Genomic DNA, 18,044 nt, shown 5'->3' on the forward strand with positions numbered 1-18,044 from the left:
TGAAAGATTGAACTCTATGAATTAGTTCAAGAGCGGATCCCCCATCTCTAGTAGAGAGTATAGTATGGACGTATTGGAATAATTAAAGTCGGCTGATGGTTTTAAAGTAATTCACACGACATGAAAACTTTGTGGAAACACGTCGATTTACTGGAGGCTAGTTTATCCCAGGGAAGTATTCGAGTGACCGTGGCCAGCTGGGGAGCGATGAAGGGAAGTGAGAATAGGCAGCTTAGGGCGGCTCAAGCTCTGAGAAAGCGGTAACGCGGCGCGGCCTCCAGCTGCCTTAAGATGAGTGACAGTGAGTGGGTGGTTGCCCCCATGCTGGTGTACCGGGAAGCAGACGGAGAACTTGTACGCTTGTTGATAAATGTCTGTCGTCCTGTTTTCAGTGAAACATGTGAGAAAGCCGCGCAAAGCTACGGTGGAGCGGTCAACAGAGGCCAGAATATGCGTGTTCGTGACTATAGCAACTTCACGCTGAATTCACGGTCCGCAGAGTCTGAAGTAAATCAGGTGAAGAGCGACAGAATGAAATACGCCGGCCTCCGATGGGAATGTAGGACCAAGGAATCTGAAGTACTCTCCTGGGAGTCAGAATTCCGGAAAAATTGGTGTTTTGTGCAGACGCTAACCTTGATGGATGGCCTGGGAAGAGCCAAATAGCAGAAATTGAGAGAAAGGGAAATTTTGTGGGAATTTGTTCACTTCCCAGAGCAGGCAATGGTCGGCACTAGGAAGCGACGCATAATTAACGCGACTTGCGCTGCAATTGGCGTAAGTGATTTTGCTGGAGGGGAAACCGAGGTGAAGAGTGGGCTGGGAGAAGTCTCCATAAGGGTCTTCCGTTCCCAGCTTACCTAGAGTGCGGACGTGGCGATCTTGACTCAGCTTGCCTGAGAAAGAGTGAGCATCTCTGGAGTTTAGGACTTAGCAAATGGAACGATTGAGCTTGGAGATAGGAAGGTTTGGTTCAACTACGTGCTGAGCAAGATAGCTAGGAGCGAATAGACGGGCGCAGCCTTGCAGCACCACGAGGTCGGCCGAAGTCTGCACAACGACGCCGCTCCGCCATGCTGTACTCGGTGATATTGCGCCCGCTCCGGCCACTGATTAATTTGTTGGATCACGTCGGCAAAGTTTCCTCGAGGGTTTCGTGGGCCGTGTATTGTAGATCTCTTCTCGCACGTTGCATTACGCCTGGGTCAGTCGATATGAATTACTTTGAGTTATCGCACTTTAATCCATGCAAATGCAATTTATTACCACTGCCTAATAGGAGAGTCTTGTAATGTGATGATTGAAGGTCGGGAGTTATAATAAATTTGTGCTAATCGGCCGCATCTGTTTTCAATCAAGTAGTTGAAATCCCAAGTCACTTTCTTAATTAATTTTATGTTCAAAATATGCATCTGGTGATCAATGGCTGAATATAACATCAATGTGCACCCCTTTTTAATAAAAAGTGATCAATTCTGAATCAATTAATGTCAACACTGCCACCGCAGTTCAATCAGGAGTCACAGGGCCTTATTACTTTTTTTGCGTTATCCGATATTGCGGCAGTTTTGCACTCTCTGTTGATCTGTTAGTCAATTAGCTGGGGCGAACACACGCCAAAACCAGATAAGTGACGGGTGGGGTGTTACAGTTGTGGTCTTCAGTCCTGAAACTCGTCTGATTAAGCTCTCCATGCTACTCTATCCTGTGCGAGCTGCTTCATCTCCAAGTACGTACTGCAGCCTACATCCTTCTGAATCTGGTTTGTGTCTTCATCTCTTGGTCTCCCTCTACGATTTTTACCCTCCACGCTGCCCTCCAATACTAAATTGGTGATCCCTTGATGCCTCAGAACATGTCCTACCAACCGATCCCTTCTTCTAGTCAAGTTGTGCCACAATCTCCTCTTCTCCCCAATTCTGTTCAATACCTCCTCTTTAGTTATGTGATCTACCCATCTAATCTTCAGCATTCTTCTGTAGCGCCACATTTCAAAGGCTTCTATTCTCTTCTTGTCAGAACTATTTATCGTCCATATTTCACTTCCATACATGGCTACATTCCACACAAATACTCTCAGAAACGACTTCCTCATACTTAAATCTATACTCCATGTTAACAAATTTCTCTTCTTCAGAAACTCTTTCCTTGCCATTGCCAGTCTACATTTCATATCATCTCTACTTCGACCATCATCAGCTGGTTTGCTCCCCAAATAGCAAAACTCCTTTACTACTTTAAGTGTCTCATTCCCTGATCCAATTCCCTCAGCATCACCCGAGTTAACTCGACTACATTCCATTATCCTCGTTTGCTTTTGTTGATGTTCATCTTACATCCTCCTTTCAAGACACTGTCCATTCCGTTCAACTGCTCTTCCAAGTCCTTTGCTGTCTCTGACAGAATTACAATGTCATCGGCGAACCTAAAAGTTTTTATTTCTTCCCCATGGATTTTAATACCTACTCCGAATTTTTCTTTTGTTTCCTTTACTGCTTGCTCAATATACAGATTGAATAACTTCGGGGAGAGACATAAAAACACTATGAGGTTCGTTTTAGCCGATTTTTAGATTGCAGTGTAACCTTAAAAATACATCTGCAATGTAAGGGGCGGAAAACTACACATGATCCAATCAGCAAAAATTTTTTTCACCGAACACATGCAGTTGCAAATGAAAGCCAATTCTCGAAACATGTTGTGCAAAGCATTCAACAGTAAGTAACTGGTGCAGTCTTTCATTTTTAAAATATGAATGGCACAGTTGCAGGCTTTGCCAAAACATCTATTATGATGAACGAAAGCAAGTATAAATTAACGGCATTACTAACGAATGTTTAGTCTGTAGTATAGAAGTGTGCTTTTTTACACCTTAGCCATGCAAATGTTTTTTAACGTTTTGTTGCGTAATGGCTTTATTTTGTTAAAATCTCACTGTCTAATATTAGTAATAGAAAGTGCGTCATGCAGTGTCTCTTCGAATTACTGAATGCAATTGTTCTTCTGTTAAAACTGTGTTTTTTGATGCACCTTGTACTCCCCAAGTTAAGATTTCCGGAGTATATCAATAATGTGCTCAGATTTATCTGTATCATGGTGGCAAACCCTGATCAAATGCGTCGCTCCAATCAGGAAACAGCGATGCAAATTTGTGTTGCGATGTTGGTGGTAGATTTACTTCAAACAAGAACCCACAAGGTAGCCTTACAGTATAAGAAACACTGTGCAAGTTAATGAAACACCTCAGAATAGAAGAAAGAGTCACCGTTAATCTAAATGTAATATAAACATCTTATTGCATTACAGATTATGAAGAACTATGGTAAGATCTTGAAACCAACGATGCAGATAATAAAGAACACCTACAAGGAATAAGTTATTTAGATCTGATGGAATTGAAGATAATTTTTTAAAAAACAAAGGAAAGTTTTCGAGCTGCTCAGAATTGAATGCATAGAAACAGTGACGTCCAAGTATCGACATTTATCCTCTCGAGAAGGCCCGAGAAGTGCCGGTGAAGTCCCTAACTATTTCTGAAACAACGCTAATTTGTGCCCCTTTATTGCAGGTGACCCGAAAGATGTTGACTATAGAACCACGAATCGACGTTGAGTCTCACGAAGTTTGAGACTCAACTAAGTGCCCTTTGCGAGAAAAAAGAACGGTTTCGGCAACGTTAATATACAGAAGACCCAACGCAACCACCCATGAGAGGTTTCGTCTACAATTTCCAGTGAAACGGGGACATATGTGACGAGGAACATTCTCAGAGGCCGTCGCAACCAACTCTGAAGACCGTACGACAGGCTATAGAACAGAGTCCAAAAGCTTCGGCACGTCATCGCAGCCGGCAACACGGAATCCCTAAATCCGCTATGTGACAAACCTTCTGCTTCGTACTGCAGAAAAAGGCTTCCCCCACGCAGGGGAGCCGTCATCTTCAACCTGAGGACGATGCTGCGTGAATGACCATGTGCCGTGACTTAATTTGGGAAGTAAACATCTAACATTTACTGGCACACCTCCTGCTCAGCGATTAGGCTACCTTTCATAAATGCGACCTTGTCAATCGCCACAGCAGCCGTATATGGCCTCAGGAACAATCACACATCGCCTTGGAATTGGAACATAACACTTCAAATGTAAATGTGTGGCTGGGCCTCACACAACAGCGCATTTACGGTCAATTCTTCTCCGCTGAAGCAACAATTACGTCATCATCGTGCCTGAACATGCTTCAGCGTTTCCTGCAGCTCCAGTTGTTTACCTACAACGTTCTGGATTCGATGGAGTTTCTACAGGGTAGCGTCAATGAGATGTTCCCCAAGACCGTGGATTCTACGGGTCTCGCTTGATCTAACGCCGCAGCGGTGATATCGAGAGTCAGGTGTACAAAGTGAACTTTAGAGGGTTGGAGCATCTGTGTGGCCGAATTTTGAGAGTGGTGCGTAAAATTACCCCATCCATGATTCAGAGTGTGTTCAGATGCACAGAGGAGAGATGGCAACTCTACTGGGATATGAAGGGCTATCATGTAGAAAGTCAGTGATTTCATTGAATTACGATGTCTTCTTTCATGTTCTATCCATATTATTTCATATTGTAAACGTTTCATTTGAATTAAAGTGTTCCTTCTTAGGACTGATAAGGAATACTCGGGTATCCTGTATCCGAATATCAAACAGTATTCAAAAGACAATATGAGTAGACGTTTTATCGTACCTATTATGTTTTGTTTTCTATGTAAGTATCTCTTGAATGATAATAAATGAGATATTGTTGTATAAGGAAAATATACTGCTGTAGATTTGCAAGGGCGCACTGTGAGATCAACTTGGGAGATCATAACGAGCAGCATCACGTGCCTCTAATACCAAGATACGGCAACGAAGTTCTGCATTAAACGCAGGATGATAGTGCTCAGTCAGGTAATGAGAAACTGTACACCGTAGAATCTCCCATTCTAATCAGTGTAGTTCTGATGATATCTTTTTCCTAGATGGGATATCTATGGTGCTTACGAGCTGATAAATTTTTATTTTTTTTCGTATGTTTTCTATTTATTTGTGATAAACCAAACCTCTGTCTACGAAATTGACTCGATACTGGCTACTTGCCTTTCAAACGCAGTACTTTACATTCCAATACACTCCATCACACCTCACTGCCCACCTAAAAGTTACTAGCTAGTTGAAAATAAGAATCGCTCCAGGGGTATTGTTTAACAGAGATATTTTTTTCACGGTTCCAATCTCTCACGAAATGGAAACCATAGAGAAAATCAGAAATCTTTTATTTGCAACATTTAGGTACAATTTCCAGCTACTTCGCTGCTTAGTCGCTGCTCCGGCTTACACAATTGTTATAGCATTATACAAAGTTTCCCATTCTGTCGACATAGAACGAAGCCGCCTGTGCTCTCCGCCAATTCTCAACTCTGATCTGCAGCTTGTTGTCTGTGCCAAAAGCTGTCCTCATAGCGATATTCTCATGTGACCAAAGAGATGAAAATCCGAGGGAGCCAAGCCCAGGTTGTACGGTTGATAATCAAACACCTCCCATCTAAAACACTACTGGACTGGCTTTGCTAGAGCTTACTTACGCATGACGTTTATGTTATGTGGACTGCATGAAGTCAGACGGAAATTCTCAGCATGAAGACATCTAATAACAGGAGGCAATTCATACTTGGTGGGAGACTGTTGTTCTAGGTATTTTTATCTGCTCACTGTGCGTTCATAACTGAAAAGTGCGACGTGATGCGATCGACGGACGTACTGGAGACTGTGCAACATGGGATTTTCACAGTGGTTTTACTTTCACGACCAATTGGAACATAAAAAAATAGCCCTCGTACATCAATAAGTATGTAACCTGTCACCATCCGGAAGATTACTCAGATGAAACCGAATTGCTACTACATATAAATATTATTTCGAAACAAGAAGGTTTACGTTTTGAGAACTTACTTCAACTGTGCCGACTTTTGACCATCAATTCATTTCTGTCGCTGATGCTAATATCTGTTCCTCCAGTTTCCAAGCAATGTAAGGTTCGCCAATTAATTCGTCCAGACTGGGTCGCCTAAGATACATTTGATCCGAAAATGCACGACATGCCGTTTTCGAGAATATGCACGCGCAAGACGTGTCTGATATATCCTGTATATAATGTAAGTGTCATTGTTCGTGCCCTGCTTTAACATTTGCCCGTATATGTAGCTAGATTCCGATGCGGCTTCTGTATCTGTTTCCACTTCAGGATTAACACCTAAATTAAGACTCTCACTATTTTCATTTGACGCAGTGAGTGCTCAAGTGACCTCAAATATAATTGGTCGCTGTCCATTTTTTCTCTACATTACATACAAAAATTCTTCATTATATTTCCATAATTTCAGACTATTTTCTACTTGTTGATTCACTGAATAATTATAAGTGACCCCGTTGCATCAGTTTGAGTCACCGCGCGTTATAGTGACAGATATGAATATTCTGGAAACCAGTATGCAAAACGCCAGAATGCTGTGGGCGTTGGTTCCCATTTGCTGTTCGTTAACAAGCAGACTGTAATGAAGAAAGGTTTCGTGGTATTTGTTTAGCGTGGCACGTAAATGGAAATTATGAATTTCAACGGCTGTACGGAAACACGAGAGGTCGTTACTTAAGCGACTCTTTTTGCGAGACGGACAGGAGGAAGGGTTCTTCCTTGCTAGGTGCGTATTCCCCGCCGCTACCCTGGCAGAAACACGTTCGGTACACACGTGTACACAGCTCAAGCGCCACTCGGAGAATGGGTGGAGTCCAGACGGACTCACACAAATACATGCACTCGCGTGCACACACACTCACACACAAACACACACACACACACACACACACACACACACACACACACACACAGACACACACACACACACACACACACACACGACGGAGAGAGAGAGGCAGAGACGGAACGGTGCACAAGAGGCAGCCGCGAATACCGATGCACAGGCACTTACAGAACTTGCTGTCAGAGAATAACAATGCAGTGGGCGTTTCAGTTCCTACGGAACCATAAAACTGAGCATTTTTTCCTGTGAAAACATAAAACTTGTGTTACGATGTGGGCTGACGATTCCACGTAGAAGTTTTTTGAGTTGTTTACGCATAACTTCTGGACAAGTTTACCTTTATTTTACCTATCACTCCTTGTTCTTTGGAAGGATCTAACGACGTGATTCTCCTGTTCCTGTTCCAAGAATTACGTCTTTGTCTATATGCTATCAGTTCATATGGAGTACAATCTATTGTTGGTATTCTCAACCCTATGCTCTAGATTTCGCGCTGTGAGTCGTACTTTAAAATGTCGGCTGGCAAGTTATTTATTCTTACGCGAATACTGAGCCGCAAGTTCGTCGCAATGATGTACTCTGTTAGATTACTGATTGCTTCTTGTATTACAGCCATCTACTAGTCGAGTGAAGGCATGACTTCTAGCCCATACTTTGAAGACAGTGTAGAATGACCAATCAAAGGCCTGCACTGGTTGTATAGCGTGTTTGCGATTCCCGTGGAATGGTGGGGGTTCTGCTTCCGATGGTGTTCTGTTGATTCCTTGTAACCTCCCCACAGAAAAATTATTGAATAATTAATGTGATTCTTATTTAGTGTGACCTCTCTACAGAAATTCTTTTTCATTTAACCTCCACACAAAATTTGTTTCCCATTTAATGAAAGCTCGAAAAAGAAAAATTCCTAAACCTCGTAATAAAAAATAAATTCAGTAAACTGGTAAAATTTGGACGACAGCAGCGCTGCGTCATGGCCTTGTAATATCATTCTGAATAAAAAAAGGAAAAAATTCTTACCTCAATAAAAACGGCGAATATATCTGCTCTTACAATAGCTCTTTTCCGGCACAGCTCTGTGCAATGCTGGCCTATACATTTGTTATTTATGAAAGGAAGCAAATGGTTTTTCTTTTGCAACAATCGGAATGATCATGCATTAAAAAAATATTAAATTCTTTAAACTGAAATGAATGCTTGTTAGAAATTAGACAAAGATTATTATGAGGACATTTTTAAAAGATTTACATGTGAGTTTACATAATGTTACTAGATATGCGCGAGGCTGCTTTTTTACCTTATACAATAATACTCAGGCTCCGGCGTCGCTGCACCGCGACCGGCCCAGCCAACATGATACATCAGACAGGACTGACAAGCGCAGACAGGCGACTCCTCGCTAGCAACAACTTACTGCTACTGCTACACAGTTCGTACTGCAGTCAACACTGCTCTTTGGTCTCAGATTCTCTTATAGCTTACATATCGCAGGTAGCGCATACCTCTTACATCCTCTCTCCATTTTTGTATGGACGACTGGCGTAGCAGCTGCTTATGGTTGCTGGGTATTTCCACTGAGGTTACTTTCTGAGGCCCGTTTTCATGTAACGTACTGCGATTATTACAGTGAGGTGGCGGCTTGCTCACGTAGCCCTCCCGTTTAAATGTGCCTTCAATTGTGTTCAAACTTAACTTCCTTTGTTCAGAGATATATATCGCGGTCTACGCACGTGATGCACTATCTATTCTTCACTCACTCATTCGTACAGTAGACGTAGAGGCAACATCACATTCCAGTTGATTTAAATGTGTTCAGGATTGCTGAAGCGCCTAGAATTTTTCTTTGTTCAATTTTGTATATATAATGGCCCTGTTTATTATGTGATCCATGGTAGGACAAGTGTAATTTTTCATTTGTTGTTGTTTTCGTACCTATTCTCAGTAGTAAGGAAGTAAACTAAAATATCATGATTTTAGTTTCTTTCTCCATGTTAAAATTCAGCTTGTATATTCACTTCCGAGTCTGTATTTAATTTGAAAAAGTAGTTTACTGCGAAATCTGTCTTCAATGCATAAACAATAAGCTGGATTTCTTTTTTCTATTTCTTTGCATGTCTTTACAGCTCAAAATGTCAGTAGTGCTGCAAACACTCTGAAATTACTTCCTATTTGCCAGATTACGTTATTAATGATAATTATACAGAGTGGGGAAGCTAAGACAGGATCCCCAGACATATCCAGATTGAATAAATATATCCAGATCCGGTTTTAGCCAATCTGGACAGGAAAAGGGGGAGGGGGGGCGTTCAGTTAGGGGTACCAGAAGAGTCCTCCACCACAGGCATGATGAGTACTGACGTAGATGTTGTAACGGCCAATATGGTCAATTTCCTGACGTTTGCAAGTAATTTTTATCTATTTTAATCACCGAATTAGGACACCAATATTTTTTTCTGGTGTAACTACATACTTTTCTCTTTGACATTTGAAAGAAGCCTCTAAGAGAACTTGAATTGCATAACTTGTATAGGACCTGATGAAATAGTATCAAGATAACAGCGCCTCAAACTAATATCGTCAGTAGAAGAGGTTCCACAAACGTCTTCCTTTTTTCATCAGTCTTCTGACTGGTTTGATGCGGCCCGCCACAAATTCCTCTGCTGTGCTAACCTCTTCATCTGAGAGTAGCACTTATAACCTACGTCCTCAATTATTTGCTGGATGTATTCCAGTCTCTGTCTTCCTCTGCAGTTTTTGCCCTCTACAGCTCCCTCTAGTATCATGGAAGTCATTCCTTGATGTCTTAACTGAGATCCTATCATCCTGTCCTTTCTCCTTATCAGTGTTTTCCACATATCCCTTTCCTCTCCGATTCTGCGCAGAACCTCCTCATTCCTTACCTATTATAGTAAATGTAAGCAACGACGTAACTTGGGTATGGTTCTTGTGTTTACTTGTGCGCTTGAAACCCATCAGTCTGTGTTCTGCTATTGTAGGTGTCAGTTAACTTGCTCGTAAAGCTGTTGAGACATTCACAATGTATACGACAATTTAGAAAATGAATATCGTTCATTGCGAATATCGCCAAACTGCTAGAGCAGCGGTACGGTTGTATGGTGAAGAGTATCCAGATTGTGACAGCCACTCACAGCCTGTCTTTGCAAACATTATAAAAAAAGTTCTAGAGACTGGAAGTACAGAGAATAAAAAATGCCAAGGAAAGAGAAGAGCTACCGATGAATCAAATGAACTAACACTTTAGCAACAGTAATCCACGATGCAAGTGTCACTAAGAGGCATCTCGGAAGAACGAGAGGGATCACTCAAACTAGTGCTTTGTGAACATTAAATTCCATCTGGTAGTGACTTCCAAACTTCGTTACAGTTCTCTGAATGTTATCTAAGAGAAGTGCAAATTGATGCGACGTATCTAAGCAAAATTTTGTTTAAGTAACGAACATCGTTTACAAACAAAGGGGAAGACAGTATTCGCACTAATCGTTAACTGAAAATACACTCTGACTCAGAGAAGTGGTTTAAAATAACGCTCTCGCTATATCAGCGTTTGGTGCGTGTTTTTCAAGACCCGCATCATTGGTCCAGTATTTATTGATGGGTATCTAAATACACTCAAGAGTCTGGAGTACCAAAGATATGCAGTTGCCGTTGTTACTGGAAGACACTCCACGGGACAGAAGACAATCAGTATGCTACCAACAGGACGGATGTTCCTTCCAACACACGCAGACCGTCTGAAGAGAACATTTGGTGAGCATTAAAAAGATCGTTCAGCAAAAGCAAAAAAGTTCTGCACACTCACTCAGCTTTACACTTCTATCCTTTTATCTGTGGCGAAAATTAAAGCAAGAGGTATTTTATAAAATACCGATGATTCCCGAAGACAACAAATGCCTTACAACACCGGCCTTTGGTGCCGGTAGCTCCAGATGAAATTCAGCGTGCAGTATCATTTTTACAGAATCATTTTGTAGCGTGTAGCAACGCTCAACGTAAACATTTTGAGCACTTGAGCCTCAGTACGAGATCCAGGATAAAAAACACACGACCCGAGCTTGAGTTACGTGCTTCCTTACAACTGATATAATAGGGCAGACATTTGTGGAACCTCTTCGCCTGATAGCGGGAGAGTGGTTTGCGATGCAGAAATCTTGATGCTTTTTGATCAAGTTCCATACATGCTATGTTGTTGAAGTTCTCTTAGAGGCTTCTTTCAGATGTCACAACAAAAGTGCACACAAGCAGCGTCATTGTCGCGAGTAGAACAGTGATCCATAAAATGTAGAAAATTTCTTTTTTATTTCCGACTATGATCACAAAATCGTTAGGTCCCTAGAATACCGGTTTCGGCCAGCAATAACCGTCTTCAAATCTGTTTTAAAAACATGTCCCAATATAATGCAGCCATAGTGGCATCGACAAAAGATAAACACATTCTATGAACAGTAGTGGTATCGTAAAATGATCACAAGCGCTGTTAACGAGATGACTCCATCGAAATTTTGGCCTAGTATATACCGTACTTTGAATACATTTTGTGTTTATCTTTTGATGATGTATTTATGACTATTGTGTATTAGGAAATGTTTTTGAAACGGACCTGAAGATGGTCAAAATGGCTCTAAGCACTATGGGACTGAACATCTGAGGTCATCAGTCAAAGATGGTCATTGCTGACGGAAACTTGTTGTCTAAGGACCTAACAATTTCGTGATCATAGATGAAAATAAAGAAATTTTAGAGAGTCTGCAGTTTCATTAGGAAAAAACAAAGTTGATGTCGTAATTCATTGATTATAAACGATGAAAATTATTTGCGAACGGTAGGAAATTTGCCATATTGTCCGCTACAGCTCGGCAAAAACAGCATCTGAATATATTTGTTAATTCTGGACGTATCTGGAGTGGCCTGTCTTAGCTCCTCACTCTGTATTTCATGTTCTTGTATGGGCAGGTTTTAAATTATCAGACGGACGTCCACTTCCTGACGGCACTGTACCTACCTACAGCGAAGATTTTTGTCAGTTTATGAAAGTTCTAAAAGTAATCGTTATCTGAAATTTATTCAAATTTCTTTCGGCTGCGTAATTTAAGCATCCCCTGTTCTTGATTAAGTTAATGAAACTGTGTTCAGCGTTATAAATTATTTTTTGGGAAAATTTTGCATGAAAAGCACATGTTCAGGGCATTTTACTGTAGTCACATGCTCTAATGTAATTTTGTTTATTTACTAAAATACACCTCCTCAGTTTATTTTTCCCTCTGCCACTGTGTCCTTGACCGCAAAATCAAGCTAATGCAGCGACACACCTACGTGTTACAGAACGTCGGAGTCTTTAAGAAATTGTCATGAATCACATTTGATTTATAATGGGTAGATAAAAGATGTTACTACTGAAGAAAGAGAGCCTTACTGTGTCAGAATTTAAGATTAATGGGGAACTTCTGGAGCCTGATACATAGTTGAAATATTTTACATTAGTACCAACCAGTGATTTGAAATGGGACGAAAGCACCAAATCTGTAGGTGAGTAGGTGAATGAAAGGCGTAGCTCTGTCGCAAGTGTTCCAACAAAACACAAGAGCCTTTGTAAAGGAAATCACGTAAAGACGCAAGTGATACAGATTCCAGCGTCTGTTGTCCGTAACAGGTAGCTAACAGCAACCACCGAACCATTTGAAGAAGCACAGCTAATATCTTAACATGTCGACACAGACTACATGAAAATGTAACGCTCGAGGGACCTTATAGGATCTCACGAAAAAAGCCGACGTTAGCGTCAGAAAACCCTCTTGGGTAAACTTACAGTATCAGTGTTTGCAGAATACTGTACAACAAGTCTGCTGTCACTATTGCATATTTCCCGTGGAGAATATTAGAATGAGGAAAATCTGGGGGCACACAAAATCATACAGACTTTTCCCTCGCTTAAAACGAGAATAGGCTAGGAGAGAAAATTCCATTCGGAAGTCTTTCGTCGGTTCGCGTGGATTCCGAAATTTTGTAAACCATATTAATCCGTACATTTGTCGGAGTCAGGAAGGTAATATTGACTCTTAAGTAAATTTTAAGGAACAGAACAAGAGAAGATCCGACGTTCCTTACATTCCATAAAAAATATGGTAATATTGTAAGGAAAGTCTTTAAAATATCCAGAGGTATTCACTTCATGACAGAAATTATAAATACATAGAGTAAGATTAAAATTATATGAGCTGTTGTGAAACGGGAAGCAGGACAGTCAGTCAATGCATGTTCTATCACAATTAAACAGATCGATAATGCTGCAGCTTATACTTCACAAGCTGCGAGTATCTTTGGTAGTCACTTTCTGTCTACAACATCAAATATAAGTTTAAATGGTTCAGTTGAAGAAGCAAGAGGATATATTAGAAATTTTTAAATTCACCAAATATTACAAGCTTTTTAAAAAAATATCGCCAGTTGATATTTTTTGTGGGCTTTCCAAGGAGTGTACTTGCGTGGATCATGTTACTCTCTCAAAAAATCTTTCTTTTCATGTAATTGATGGCTTTACAAACAACTGGTATGAAACATATTTGACAAGGAGGAATTAAAAAGTTGTGTTGAATAATCCAAACAATGTTGAATGTAGAGAAAATTTTAGTGGCTGGATACAAATCAGGAATGTAGTCCCACAGGGTTCCATTTTAAGTCCACTTGTATTCCTCATGTGTGTGAATGACATTACGTGTCACATTCCTCAAGCAGAATTGGTACTTTCTGCAGGCCATAAAGTGTTATAACAAATTCCACTGGAGTGAAGTAATAGAAGTTGTTAATAATGATTTCCAGAAAATAAGTGGAGTTCTAAAAACACTCTGTATTTAGTTCTATACAATACATAGTCATGCAAACAACTGATGTAGCACATGAACAAGAGAAGGTAAAGTGGGTAGAATGCTCCCAATTTTTGGGTGTGGTGATAAGGTGGCACCCACTGTGCACCCTGCTGATCGAGACGCAGTGTAAAGACCTGACTTATCATCTAATGCCCCCAGCTCTTGTGCGATCTGACCGATTCAGAACTGATACTACCAAGCCTAGCATGTTCGAAAGATAATTCACCCTCACGATAATACACAGTTCAGACCGGATGTTGTGGCCCATTCCTGCAACTCTATTTTCTCGGAAGAAATTCATTTGGGTTGTTCTGGCTGCTTCGAGACTATGGAGAAGAAAGCTGTGGAAAAAATTAACTTTTACATATGGTATCAGCTCTTACCGATGAGCACCAAATTGTAAGACAACACTGGGGTCGTATAGTCTAACAAATATGCCTCTGAAATGTACCGAGTATTCTCTCTCGAAATGAAAATCACTCCACTACATTTCAGTTGGATGGAAATGATATGTAAACAGTGAGATGGAAGGAAGGATGGCTCTGACATGGGAACCATAGCTGTACGCCCTGATAAACATTAATTACGCATTGAGTAGTAATGGTGACTATCGACTACTGGAATGAGACAAGGATTCTGAACCATTAAATTTCGTAGGAGAAAGAATGAACTGAGTTCCTCTAGCAGGATAAAGGCTGAATTAGTAAAGAAGATGCCAGTCTGTCTTAATCGGATATAAACATAGTATTAAGTCAGTGATGTTAAATGCATCGGTGGGTTAGTGAGAAAAAAAAGAATGAGTACATCAAATACCTAAGTCATGACCAGAGGATATCCCGAAAGTGAATAATTAACTAATCTGCAAAAACGCGCCTATCATCTCGCAAGAGTTACGCACGCGCCACGTCGCTGCAACACTTACACATATAAGATGGTCGGAGATGAGACTATACTGCAGACATTGTGGGACTCTGGAGTGCCGCCTCCTCTCTCTTCTACAGCGCCAATCAGCACAGTAAGGGTCTCTAACCGAAATATAAAGACCACTCGTAAGAAGGTTTCGGTGTGTGAAAACGTGTGCCGTCCGCACCTTCGTGGCACAGAGCCGCCAAAAAGAGCTTTTAAGCCACTTGAGAGGCACCCACATGCCTTGCTCATACTCTGCTGAGTGCTGAAACATGGCCGTTCTTCAGGTTCTCTCACACCTTTGTCGCAGTGGGGGAGCACCTTGCTACCGTATTGGTCAGCCACATTTCAGGCGCTCAAAGCTCAGGTAAATTTCATCTCTTTGGTCCCACCAAAGGTGGCCAAAGGATCGTCTCAAAGATGATCATATATTCACATTCACTATCTGTGGTTAGCAGACGACCATACATTCATTCATTTCACGGATCTCACCAAACTGGATGTAGGGATTTACTTTGTGGGAGTGCACATGTGATCAATTAAATAAATAAATTGTCATTCTTTCCCACAATGGTATCCGGTTCGCTGTATTAATTGTGTAAGTAGGCTGTTAATGTTTTCTTATTGGTAGTGCCACATAGCGCTCTCTATGAAAATCACTAGCTGTGCTGTGTGCAGTCTGTGGCTAGTTTGCATTGTTGTCTGCCATTGTAGCGTTGGGCAGCGACAGCTGGATGTGAACAGTGCATAGCGTTGCGCAGTTGGAGGTGAGCCGCCAGCAGTGGTGGATGTGGGGAGAGAAATGGCGGAGTTTCGAAATTTGTAAGACTGGATGTCATGAACTGCTATGTATATTATGACTTTTTAACACTATTAAGGTAAATACATTGTTTGTTCTCTACCAATATCTTTCATTTGCTAACTATGCCTATCAGTAGTTAGTGCCTTCCATAGTTTGAATCTTTTATTTAGCTGGCAGTAGTGGCGCTCGCTGTATTGCAGTAGTTCGAGTAACGAAGATTTTTGTGAGGTAAGTGATTTGTGAATGGTATAGGTTAATGTTAGTCAGGGCCATTCTTTGTAGCGATTACTGAAAGTCAGGTTGCGTTGCGCTAAAAGTGTTGTGTGTCACTTTAGTGAATGTTTGAGTATGTTCAGTTTTGCTCAGCTGTTTGAAAAGCAAATAATGTAAGAGGTTTATCAGCGCAGTAATTCAATAATTTTTCTAAGGTGACGTTACATATGGCAACCATGCCAGAATTCGAACCTTTTCATTCCATTGATGTAATCTGTAACACCTGAGGGTATAATTACATTAATCCTCAGGGGGGTACACGTTTACTTTGTGTATCATGTGTTTGGCAAGCACAAGGAGCCCTAGCTAATATGGTATTTGCTTATACAACTTTACACATCGGTACCATATTTCTCTAACACATAATTACACAGCTATCTGATCTTTTAACTAAGAGAGACAAACATTTCTTTTTACTACATCAGTGACATGTTTACGTAATTTTTTTGAATGATATATTTGGTATGGGATCATGATTTTTAAAGTACATTTGAGGCAGATGACACTTTTGACATGAGCAGAGAATTTTTTTTAGGTTTTGAAATTATTGGAGGAAGCTACGACGATTTTGAGAGTTGACTGAGGTGTTATGACATTATTACGATGACTATGTGTATTATGCTGTTGCAGTATGTTTATGATCAAGAAGCTGATGCTATATGAGTTATTTGTTTATGCTACGTATCTGTTATGATGAAATATTGAAGTGTCGACGAATAAGGTAAGGAATAATGAGTAGTGGTTAGGGACTCTGGTTTGTGATAAAGGTTGTTGGAAACCAAGAATCGTACTTTAAGAGTTATGAAATGTATGTAAATGCGTGAATGTATTACAATGCCGACGAAAATTTTTTGGACACTGTTATATCAATAGGATTTTGTTTCTACAGCTTTGTAACGCAAATTCTTGACCTGTGAAATATTTTTATATGAAACTGTCACTGTATTGCAAACTGGTGTCGTACATATTTCGGCAAGAAAGTTAAGTGAACTTCACGTAAAACGTCGTGGGCACGACACATTACGTGGGCAGCTGCGCGACAGTCTCATGGAAAAAGCTATTAGTGTGTGCCTTTCAGAGGCTCAGGTGGACAAAAAAAAGGTGGCCATTATCCTCACTATTGACATTCCTTTGTAGAAAGCATCGCAAATACAACACGCTCAAACTTGAAAATATATGATTACACTGTGGAGCTCTTAATTTATGATATTTATTAAAATGCCTAATGAAATGATGAGAGACATTTTACATCTATTGTTTTTCTAGTTGAGAGATTGCTCATTTTGTATAATATCTAGTTTCTAGCTGCCCTGCAGCATTGGTTAAAATAAAATTTTATAGATGTACTAATATAAATATTTTATTCCTACAGACCCAGTAAAGAATAACTTTGATGTACTCCAAAAAAAACGAAGGAGCACAAAAACACATTTCCCTTCACAGGAATTGCATACAGAATTTTCTTTTCAAGTACTTGGTAATTTCTTTTGTAGAATAAATTGTGATGCATCACTCTAGTGTTAAGATGTGACATAGGTATTAAAAATGGCCATTATTACTGTAATATGTTTTCTGCTTGAGCTATGTCATGTTTAGATATAAGTTATTGCATTTGCTGCTGCTGTTTGCCAGGCATAGTGCTACTAAATTTCACTTTGTATTACTCTGTTAAGTAGTTTTACTACTGATTTATTTTTCTTGTTGCTGCACATTGGCTCATTTTAGTTGTAATGTTGCATTGCTTGGTAATTTAGATTTACTGTAGCTTGCTTTGCAATTTTCCATTTTTTTGTCATTGCTGTTTGTGTTAATAGTTTTGTGCTGCTGCATTGCCTCCTTACTTAGTTTAGCATCTGAGCTCAGTAGATTTAAATTAGCTTAAGAGGGGGAAGCCTATAAGAGAATGAGTTGCGATGAATTTGAAAAAATGCACTAAGAGGTTATACGAGAAAAGTACAGAAAGCAGGTATAGATAGGACTTTTGGAAATCATGAAGAACGAAGGGAGATCTCCGAGAAGTAAAGAAAGTTTTGTTTGCAAAATACTGCGGTAAAACAAACCCTGTCCTTTCCTTGTATTATTCCGCTATATATTTGTGTACCCTTGTGTATTTATGTTCTTCCTGTATTTATATGTTTATCTGATAAGACTTATGTTGTAGAATTTTTCTAATACTCAGCTACATGAACTATGATGAGGAATACTGTTATCCTCAAATATAATTTGCATTAATCCTATATTATTTACTTTGTAAAGATGTTTAGACATTATTTATTTTGTTTTGTTGCTCACATGTGAAGGTGATGTTTCAAAAGTTCTACTGATCTTTATGTATGTACTTATGTCATAA

The sequence above is a fragment of the Schistocerca cancellata genome, chromosome 8 (genome assembly GCF_023864275.1).
Source record: "Schistocerca cancellata isolate TAMUIC-IGC-003103 chromosome 8, iqSchCanc2.1, whole genome shotgun sequence".
NCBI lineage: Eukaryota > Metazoa > Arthropoda > Insecta > Orthoptera > Acrididae > Schistocerca > Schistocerca cancellata.